At 41.9% G+C, this 11,596-nt stretch overlaps 1 pseudogene; it reads left to right on the forward strand.

Annotated features, from left to right (window-relative positions):
• The first annotated feature begins 1,027 nt into the window (after positions 1-1,027).
• Positions 1,028-10,621, forward strand: LOC121929014 (annotated as a pseudogene).
• The last annotated feature ends 975 nt before the right edge of the window (positions 10,622-11,596 follow it).

An 11,596-nucleotide genomic window follows, 5' to 3' on the forward strand; every position in this document is an offset into this window, starting at 1 on the left:
ACATACCAGTTTACTTCTGCCACCATTAGGCATCTCCTGCTTGTGATTTTGAAGCTGCTCCTTTTGCCTTTGGAACACTCCCAGTGAGATCTGGGGTCCTTTGCTCAATGCACGGTATTGGGCTGTGTGTGTACTGATAAACAACGGTCCAGAACCCCATGTAGAAATATCAGTTGAGACCACTTTAACTGGCCCTGGTCAATGCTAGGTGATTTGGGAACGATAGTTCTGTGAGACATTTACGCCTTCTAGTTAGAGAGAACTGTGGGTTGCCACGATAATAAACTACAATTCCCCGGGTTTCCTAGCACAAGCAAGGGCGGTTAAGGTAAATATATATCTCAAACTGGATTATTACTGAATACGTTTTTGGGCCAACGATACTTTCATCATGATTTGTCCAATCTGTAGGAAAATAACATTCCCAAAGTGGCTTAGGATTTTACTGAGGTAGCTGGTCACAGAGCACCTCTTTCCCTCCTCAGATTTGCTCAGATTATACAAAACTCAGGGGCAAAGAAAAACCCACACTAAGGTCACGTGTTGCCATGTTGTCTGTTTCAATACCTGTTGAGTTGGAGACAAACACATTTCATAAAGACATTCGGGGAGGTTTCATTGCCTTTCTCTGAAATAAACCCACTGCAGTGGTGTACCCATCCAAGTGTTCCCTACAGTGTCTTGCCAGCTTCCCAAGATAAATTAAACATCAGACTGCATCTGCAGGTTATAAATAAGAAATAACCTGTTTGATACCAATTTATACTCACAATGGCCAATCGGGCATGGCAGTTTGTGGGTGATGCCGAGCCAAAGGCATCACAGGGCTACAAATCCTGAATTCATCAATTGAGCCATGGCCGTAAGAAAGTGGATCAAAACCAGCTTTTTCGCCATGCGTATGAGCCCCGTTGCTTTTCAAGTCTACTTTCTGCATAACCGTGGTCTCTTGTGTGAGCGAGATTCTATGTTATATTAAATGAGAATCATTCCCACCATCTGATGATTCAAAAAACGGCATAAAAGAATGGTCTTCAGTAAAGAACAAGCAGGTGAGCAAGATGCATGGAAAAGAGAGAAAGAATAGAGGAGGAAAGATTATACCTAGATTGTTTAGGGCTTGACAACTGTAAAAAACCCCCCCAGTAAGACTGAATTCGACACTTCCCTGCATGGAAAATAAGGTCTCACCATATTTGAAGTTGCAGAAGAGGGAGCACCTGCGCACCTCTGTGTGGCTTCTGAAAATTGGAGGGGCCCCCACCCAAAGTTGCCTGCAGCCTTGTAGAGAACGAAATGCCCTCGGCCAGCTACTAGATCCCTATTTTCTTGCCTCTAGTAGCTGCAAAAGCACTTTCTTTTGGCTTCTCTAAGATCCCTGTTTCTGCAGTTCGTAGCAAAATAAAAAAATAGCATCAGAGTAACACATGCTACCCACCTGCCCTTCAGTGATCTTTGGACTCTTGTTGTCAGGCTTGGGAATATTAAGGCTTCCCAATCCCTCCACACTAAAAGCGTTGCTCAAGGGCATTGGACCGTTACTGCCCTCGCTTTAGCAAATCTTCCTTGGAAAAGTTTACTACTGCTTTTCTATTACCTTATTTCTAGTGGGATGTGAAATGTGTAACTTGAAGACTTCATCCAGCTGAGGAAAAAAAAAATATCGTTAAACATAGAGTTCCTGGCACACTAATAACCTTCCAGTGAAGGGATGAGTGAGTTCTTGTATAAATGAATTCCTCTCTTGGTTTTTTGTTTGTTTGGGTTTTGCTCCTTGCCTTTTTAAAGAATTTAAACTTACTGTCTGTGTTCTACTTCCTCAAGGAAAAAAAGGTGTGGTTTTTAAAACATAAGTGTTTATAAACGTTGTCGATGTTTGGCTAGCTGCGTAGCGAAATTTGCACTCTATTACTGAACTGTGGTTTGCTTTGAGTGTATGATCCAATTTATCTCTGTCTGTGTATGTGTTAAGAAACCTAAGTTCCGAAAAAACAAACATCTGCGATCCATATTTCCTTCTTGAGCCTCTATGACTCTAAAGGAGTAACCCACAAATCCCTATTTTGAGAACAATTCTCTAAAAGCCATTGTGGGACATCAATGGTGTGAAGGGTCTGTTCATTTTTAAAACTCATAGGAGAGAAAACACATGGCATTAGTTAAGTTTTAATGGGTATACGTGTGTAAGAAATCACCAACAGAGAGCTGCCTGAAGCTCATTTTTTTTTTATTTTTTATTTTTGGTCTTATTCTTATGTTCTAAAGTCTAGCTTTACTTTCTGGTTTCAGCCAGTGTGGCTGGGACTGAAGCCTCCGGCTACATGCAATCCAGTCTTTTTTTTCCCAGCCTTTCCAACCTCCTAGATCCCCCATTAGTTTATGGGTATGTGTAAAATTGCTACTTTCAATTTCATTTTGTGTTGTGTGTGCCTTTCAAATCGTTCCACTTAAGGTGACCCAAAAGCCAAGAAACCAGGGATTTCGTGGCCAAGTTCTTCGAGGGTGGTTGCCATTGCCATCCTTGAGTCTAAGATAGTGTGACTTGCCCCACGGTCATTACACTGGTGTTTACATGGGACCAACCCTGGATTTAACCCCCTGGTCTCCAAATCCATAGTCCAATACTCAAACCACTACACCACGGCTGGCTCACTGTAAACATGCTTAATCCTTGAAACCTTGAGAAAATTAGTCAAAAATCAGCTAAAACATCCAGAAAATGAGAAATGGGAAGTTAGGACTACCAGTCAATTCTGGGATGGGATTTTCAGTGGAGGAAAAAGTCGTGACAGGGGCTGTCATGGATGAACATGTCCCCACCCCTTTGGCCCACATGTTGGCATCGACCTTCCCTCATGATTGTCCTCTTGCCAAAACTGTCTGCTGATTTACAAAGAGATTCAACGAACTATGGTTGTCTGATACTCTGCGTAGCACTTGTTTGTGGATATGCAGTACTGTTCTGTCTTGACGAGCTATAGAGATGGCTGCCTTAGGCAAAGATTTGGGTTTTATGAAAAAAACTAGCAGATTGTGCGTGAGTCCTTCAGTTTAAGGGATATGGTGGTTATGGTTAAGATCCAGTTCTGATTGATCGGAAGGTTGGCAGTTCGCAGGCCCAGTGTCTGCATTGATAGGTGAGCTCTGTCACTTTAGTCCCAGCTTCGCCAAACCTAGCAGTTTGAAAAGCATACAAATGCACAGTACATAGTTATCACTTCAATGGGACAGTAACAGCGCTTGGTGTAGTCATGCTGGCCACATGAACTACCAGAGCAATCTCGGACAACGCTGGCTCTTTGGACTTCGTTAATGGAGATGAGCACCAACCCCTCTCCAGTTGGTTACGAGAGACATAATGTCACGGACTACTTTACTTTTTCCTCCGTTTGTTATGGTTGTATTTTTTACTATGAGAGTTGGGGGAGAGGGTGCTTGTGGAACTTTTCGCCTCCATGTGCCAAAAAAATCGGTTCCATTGCACTTTACTTAGCTGAGTGAGGGCCCCATTGGGGGGGGGGGGGGCTTTTTTTTTTTTTTTTTTCCCCTCTACCTCAGTTCAGCAAAATGTCTTTGGTTGGTCTTGGACAAATTAGTAAGTGAAGGAGCTACATTTAATTGCTATTTTTCTTCTACTGGACTTATTGTGTGCCTTCCTTCAACTACCTGTCAACTACTGGGGATCCCATAAAATTTCATAGGATTTTCTAGGCAAGGAATAGGAATACTCAGAGGTGGTTTTGCAGTTTCTTTCTATGAAATATAGCCACTTCTACCATTATTAAACACCTACATGGAGCCAGGCATGGTTGGTGTAGTTGTTTGGGTGTTGCGAGCTATGGAATACCTGGTACGACTGTGGTATGATTCCTCAGTCTCAGCCATTGAAAAACCCACTGGGTTGACCTAATAGGCAAAGTCATCACTCTCTCAGCCTCATGGGAACGATGCAATGGCAACTGTCCTCTGAACAAATCTTGTCAAACAAAACCCCATGATAGGTCGCCTTAGTGTCACCATAAATCAGAAAGGACTTTTTGGCCATAACAAATTATATATATAGAGAGAGAGAGGAGCGAGAGAAAGAGAGAGCTCCCCATTAAGTAGAAATGATGAGACAGCTTCTGCCCATTTCAGCGGAGGCTTTGTATTCGAGACCCCCACCACTCACACTTTTGGAATTATTCTTTAGACCCTTAATTGCTTAATGTTTGTTTTGTCTTTGTCATGGAGAGGGTCTTCAGATCCCTAGCAAATAAACTCTTAGCTACAACACTGGGAGATTCGTAGGTACTCTGGACTGGGTCTTGCTGAGGTTAAGATTATCTAAGAATGGGACAGGATCTTGCATCATAAGGTTCTGTGTTTATCCCGCCGTATGGAAACTTTATGAGTGGCTTGTCCTAGGGAAAACTACTGGGAGCTGGTTGTTGTCCTTGTGTCAAGTGGCATATCATATCTGTACACTAACGACTCCAGCTCCGTCTGTGACCTCAAGGAAAATCAAAGTTTTTGAATACAAGCCATCCATATAGTTAATGAGAGTTGAGGTTGTTGCTTCAGATGGCAGATCCGGGGGCCCAGCCTAGCATTGCAATTTCTTGGCCATTCCTCCTGGAGCCATTAGTGCACTATTGTTTCTGGGGTGCAGTGATAATGGGCCTGAAAACAGCAAGCCAAACATAAATCTGTTCTGTTCACTTTTAAGGTTATTCCTTTAAATGATGGATGCATCTAAGCGGCCGGAGGAAGCCACGCAAAGCCATTGCTCCAGTCCTAGGACTAGAGTGCCGTTCTGGCCTCTTAGATGTGTGTAATCATTTAAAAATATCTCCAAAGTGACCTGAAGCAGCTTTATTTTGGCCTGTCTGTTCAGGCCCACCGTATCCTTTTCCCAAAGTTAAAGTAATATACAACTGGCATAGAGTTGGCTTATCTAGTGGGACAGGGAGAGAGTTCCATCATATCTTTACCCCACCACAGCCAAAAGTTATTTTGGGCACTTGAACAGAGTTTGGAAATACAACTTATTTGTACTCTAATGGCCAGGCATGGCCACTCCACTAACATGGCCTTGTGGCTGTGAAGACGTCTGAGAATTCTAATTTTAAAAAAACATTTCCCAGCTCTGCCCTGAGTGACCCACAAACCTTATTGTGACACTTCTGTGTACAATATTGGCCTGCAGCCCTTTTTGCTAGTTACTGATTTTCATCTGCTTAGACTGTATCTTGATGCTGAGAAAGCAAAAGGCAGTGGTCGCTTTCTTATATTTGCCCTCATGTCAAACCATTTTGTGTGACAGCATGAGTTGTATGATCTTTTGCATGTTCCGCACCAACTCAGCAAAATCCAGTTGACTTTATAGGCCTGTGGCTGAGGTTCATTTTGCATTTTGTAAGTTATGGTTATAAGCCTGATTTCCCCCTCCTCTTTTTTAATTAAACGTTTTCTCATACCTGCAAGTACCTGGGAAGAATTATGGGGATCCGGGCTACTTCACTTTTCCCTGTTGTGATCTTTTACTTTTTTTTTTTTTTTCTGGTTGCTGGTCCTTAACTGCTTTGCTGCCAACTATTAAGGAAGATAAATGCTTACCCTGCGAAGGGAACGAAAAATCCCAGAGCCAGCCTGCCTCAGACTCATTTACTCTCATTATGCAGGACATACAATAGAACCGATTTTGCTCTGAAGCTTTTTTTGACTTCATTATCAAGCTGTCCCTCATTGCACCAAGTTGATTGTCATATGGAATAATGTTTGGGAGAAAACACCTCTGAAGAACCTGGAACTCCTGGGGCCACATCCTAATTCCCAGTTATATTCAAGTGCAAACAGCGAATCGCCATGAGGAACAGGCTTCAGGTTTCCCTGAGTTGGAAAACAAAATGGTAATGCTCCTCCCATCCAAACACTGTCTCATTATTGTTGCTACGATATTATTTTCATTTGTGGAGGAGAATTAGTATTGAATGCGTTGTTTCACACAATAGGACTACAAGTAGTGGCCAAGTGGTTTTAGGGATCTGGGAGTTGGCAAACTCAGTATAAAACTTTCCAAACTCTATTCATCGAAGAAAGACTGCAGTGCCTACTGCCAGCCAATACTGTAAAATGGAAGGGGAGTTCCAGGGTTTCTATTAGGGGCTTTGCAGGTTAGAGGTTAGTTGGAAAAGCCAGCATTAGAATTAGACTTCATGGACCCCAGTGGTTTTGTCGGGCATGACCACCGCTACATGTGAAGTAGGTGCTTGCATGTGTGGACCCTGACTGGGTTCCACATTGCTTAGAGTTTTGTGTTTGCAGGTTGCCAAGCCAAACTGCAGATCAAGCTGAGGGAAAAACGGGTAGCATCCTGTTTGTTGAGTAGTTATGATATGCACAAGGTAATAAGCATTCATAACTGCTGGTTTTTTCTGTTTAGACTTGTGGCACGTGCCATGATTGCAAATGTCCCAAAAATACTTTAATTTCCTTCAAGCCACACAACCAACAAATGTTCTGTTCTCTTTGTTTGGCACGATGATGCTTCCAGAGCCTCCCAAGCGTGCTTTAGGTGCTGCAACAATAGAAGCAGGACCTCTGTCATAATTCTATTCCCCTGGAGATTGATGGCAGGAGGTTTGGCTGCAAATGTTTGTTCTGGCTATATGCCTGATCACCCAGCAGAATAGACCTCTGTGCTTGGTGTGGTCGGCTGTTAAGGGTAGGTTTGGGGAGTCAGGCACGGGATTATATATAGTTTAAGTATCATTTTTTGCTGTGATGTAGGATCTTGTCCATTATAAGCTGCTTAAAATGCAAAGGGCCTTCCTCCTCTTCAAGATAGGGTTGCTTAGTCAGCAGTAAGTCAGAAACAAAGGCTTGTGTACTTAATTTTGAAAGTCAGTGCTAGCCCTAAGCTATAGATATTTCTTTTCCCCCCCCCCACCCCCTTTTTTTTTTTTTTTTTTTTTTGGGATGCAGGGAGCCACAGCCATCTCTTCTACTACAGCAGCACTCCCTTCTGTGATGGCCCTTCTTCTCCACACCACAGCACTCTTTTCCTCCCTTCCTTCAATGCCGATTGTTAACAGACCCAATCTAAGACCCTTCCACTACACTTGCTTCTAATTCATAGGCCCCTTCATATGTTTTGCTACTACACTTCCCATTGTTCTTGTTAATCTTTTACTATTGAGAGTAGTCCAAAAGATTCAAGGTAAGGATGTTTGTTGTTTGCTTGTTTTTTGTGTTCTGCCTTTCTCCCGTGTGGGACCCAAAGCAATAAGGTTGTTCCCCACTCTGTTATACCTGCATTCTTACCTATCAACACACATTCGTCACTTTTTTCTTTGTGCTCTCAGTGAGGTCCCCCCATGACTGTACCTTCTGCAACGCTCATGCGTGACATGCCTTTTCAATCTCCTCCATGTTTATCTCAAGCTCAGACAAAGTTGGGAATATTAATCATTTATTCGGATTTTACAAAAACCTAATAAGGAGAAGCACAAAAGGAAACAGGGGAGCCATTGTGGAGGCAAGGTGCACAAAACCGAATAGGACCTCATTTTATGCCTCTCCAACTTATGATGATGTCTTCTTGCTCCAAAAAGCCAATGAGATTTTGTTTCCAAGAAGATTGCTCAATGAAATTTCTCCAATTGTTCATATCTCTTTTGCTTCAGAAATGGTTTTTTTGTTTAATAGTGCACTCATCCAAATATGTATTTTTCTCGTTTCAGGCTGTTTTGATGATGGATGAGATACCCTAGTTAGTGCCTATGACCTAGTTTTCACTTTCTCCATTGGCAGGTTCATCTTTTCACTGCTTCGCATACCTTGTAGCTATAAAGTATATTTGTGTCACGAAGTATTATTTTACAGCTGTATGGTCATGCAGACGTGCATTAGGACTACAGTTAGGACTTTTCTTTTAATTTAAAGTAAATTGCTCATGATACTTTGAACAATATATTACCTCAAAAATGACCCAAATACATGGGTCACGTATACATGGGTCAAATGTTTCATGGCCCAGGCAGGGAGGAAGAAGAAGAAGGAGGGACAAACACTCGCCCCTCAAGGTCCTCCTCAGTGGGTTTCTCCCAAAGAGAAGGCCAGGGCAGTGTAGAGGATTAAGAGGGGTGAAACAAGAGCTCCTACACCACCCATCCGTCTGCTCCGGTTATTTACGCTGCCTCGATTGTCTTCTCTCTTCACTTTCTGTGAGGATTAGCAGTGGGTCAGCTGCAGACAACTGACGGAAGGATAGGCAGGCGGCCCGGGGAGTACGTAACAGGACCATGCTGAGCCCCAAAGTTTTACCCTTGACTATCCATGGGTCATGCCAGATCCATAATTTTCTCTCCAAAACCTGCCCTCAACTTATACCTAAATTATTATCTAGTATATTATAGACCAACTTAATAACATGCCAAATTGGATTTATCTCTGCTTGTGGAAATGGATCTCGGTCTAATCTGCACCACATTAAATCATCCAGTTGAAAACTGCTTTCAAACCTTGCTGTGGCATCGTGCTTGTAGGAATTCTGGTGGTTTGGTTGTAGTTTTTGTGGCCACCAGAGGCTCTGTGACAGAGACGGCTAAGAGAATTGAGCCAGGGCAGTTTAAAGCAGTGGCAACCGCATTATTTCTGCACTGCAAATTGACCTGTTCAATTTTTTTATAATTTTTTTTGGTAGCTATGTTCCATGGGTACAATAAATGGCAAAGTTGGGCAATTATCTTATAGCCCAGATCCCACCAAACACCTTTGCCTATGTGGATTATATCCACTTTTGCAGCATTTTTGGATGTTTACTGCTTACCGCTTATCCACTATGCATTATGTATACGATTGTGCCCCATATGTCCCTAAAACACGGTGATTCTCAAGGTGGCTGGGCTGTGAAATAACATGGCAATGGACTGAAGGACATATTGTCGGAAATATTCTCTTTATTTAATTTTATATTGGGTTGTATTTCGCAACCAATTTGCAGCACATAATTTAAGATTCCAAATAAATTGCACTTGCTTATAAAATTGCACCTGAACCTTGTCAATATGTTTTCGATTATTGGGGAGGGAGGGAGCTCAACTGAAGAATATGGGCCGAGGCATGTGTTGTAAACATCCCCCCAATGTACAAGAACCATTTCATAGCTTCTGTTAACGCAGGCCTCTGTCCTGTGTAAGTGTCTTCTTCTACCAAGTTTCAGTGAACCACATGACTATGCCACCGGGAATGCTCCTTTAACAACAACTTCACCTTAGTCACTCTGTGACAACATCCTACAGTAAAGAAAATCTTTACATTTCACTTTAACCCGATTGGAAACCAGAAGTAGGTCTTAAATTCTTCAGGCAATTCAAGTAGGTGTCTTGTATTTGTTTGCGATATTAAAATAGGATTAAAAATAGGAACATATACTTCAACTGATACATTTTCTGCTGACAAAACTATGTAGAAACCTTAGCAGCTGTTGAATCAGTTTTTTAAATTTCAGATTCAGGAACTGTAAATGTACATGAGTAATTAAAGTATGAGTGCAAAGCCCCCCTACTGTGTGATGGTTTTGTGAGGTATACATCTTAGGAGGTTTCAGAGAGTGTTGTGTTAATTCATCTCCTTTTGATTGTACCCACCGTACAGTTGGTTACCTCGGGATACGGAAATTACCCAGGTTTCCGAAATTTTCGGGATACGAAAAAATCCCATTGGCATCATTGTTCAGGGTTTTTACGAATGTTTTTTCGGGTTCCGAAGAAAATTTTTGGTGCTTTTTTCGTCTTTTTTTCGCCCGAAACGCGCGCTTTTCCCCATTCAGCGCCTATGGCACTTCGGCTTCCGAAGCTTTCGGTTTTTTTTTTTTTTTTTTTTTTTTTTTTTTTTTTTTTTTTTTTTAGGGTTACGAAAGCGGCGCCGGAACGAATTACTTTCGTAACCCGAGGCACCCACTGTATAATGTTCAGTGTATTTGCCACCATTCCTGTATAATTCATTATAGAATTTGTGAATCCGTCGTAACCATTAAACAAGGCCCCCCATGTGGGATTTAAGGAGTGGCTTGTGTTTTTTTGCCTACAGCAATTTCCCAGATCAAATAGTGGGATTTGTTCCTAGAAAAGCATGTACCAGTCCTCAGGGATCTTCCCGCTATGGCCGCTTTGAACTGCCAGAGTCCTGCCATCGTAGGAACGTGGGCTCAGATTCATGCTTCTAATCGGAGCAGCTTTCTTTTTTTTTTTTTTTTTCCCACCACAGTGAATACCTAGAAACTCTTTCAAAAACACCTGAAGCTGTCACGCCACATGATAGATGAAACTAACAATTGTGATGAATATTGCCATGACTTCCTAGTGGCCAAACATACTGGGAGTCCCTTCAGGCATTTTGGTAAGCCAGGTCGATATCAGAAATTTAGAAAAAAGAGAGTAACACTGGCTATTCCGGATTGTGGATCGGCCTGACCACTTGCTCCAGCGGGTCTTACTGCTTATTAAACAATGGTAATATCTATTGGTAAAACATGCCCTTAAAATACTTCTAATGTAATGATTTCCAAGTTTGGTTCCCAAAACTATGCCAAAATCACAAGAATAAAATTGCTAGAAAGAAATGTACTGCATGGTAATGCTTCACACGCTTCCCAGCAAACAAAGCCGAGAAGTAAAGTCCTGTTCTGTAGGTGTAACATTATTTGGAGCTGCTTCCGAAAAGCTCTTGGGCGGGATTTGAGGTCGGTTAAAGTGTTCCATCCTCTGTGCTCAGCCTGCAAAAGCGTCTTTTCAGTGGCTTTGTCACTCATCCCCATTTCAGTCAAACTACGACTTGCATGAAGACAAAAACTGTCCCTGAATATGCAGGGTGCATTCACCATGGATCAGTGTGCTATACATTCTTCCTGCCAAAAAAGATGAACACCAACAAAAAATTTAGTTACTAGCCCACCTGATCCTGGTTATTATTGTAGGTTACTTGGGACCTGAACGAAGCATACCTTTAAAATAACATTTCCCTTTGCAGTTCCTCATTAAACTGACAATTTAGCTGACTACAAGCCTACTATGACACTTCATTCATGGTAAGTTCTGCAAATATCACTTTAATTTACCCATTGGAAATAAGAAAGAGAAAAAGGATTCTTGAGATATTTAGAAGCGTGACTACAGATGCAGTGCACTCCATTCTCCTGCAACAAGTTATAACAACAAATAAATATCTACAGCTAGATATTCAAAGCAAATGCAACCTAGTTTTTTGTGGGTTTTTTGGCTCTGTGGCATGTTCTAGACCATGTCCACATAAGCCCAACAAACCCACAACAACTATGTGCATTTGCTTTGACTATCTAGTTGGACTAGAACATGGCACATAGCCCAAAAAAACCCACAAAAAAACTATGGATGCAGGCATGACCGGCCTTCGACTTCAAAATGCACCTATCTTTTTGGTTCGTCATGGAAGAATTGGTTCCACTCCTTGAATCTATTCATTGAAACAACAGTTTGTTTGCTTTTGATAATTTTACTGTGCTTCTTCAGGCCAAGAACTACACTGCATTGTTTGCTCGTTCTAGCATAATTAGGCAAGACCTCTCCAGGTTTTA

This window comes from Sceloporus undulatus, chromosome 4, assembly GCF_019175285.1.
Source record: "Sceloporus undulatus isolate JIND9_A2432 ecotype Alabama chromosome 4, SceUnd_v1.1, whole genome shotgun sequence".
NCBI classification, from domain to species: domain Eukaryota; kingdom Metazoa; phylum Chordata; class Lepidosauria; order Squamata; family Phrynosomatidae; genus Sceloporus; species Sceloporus undulatus.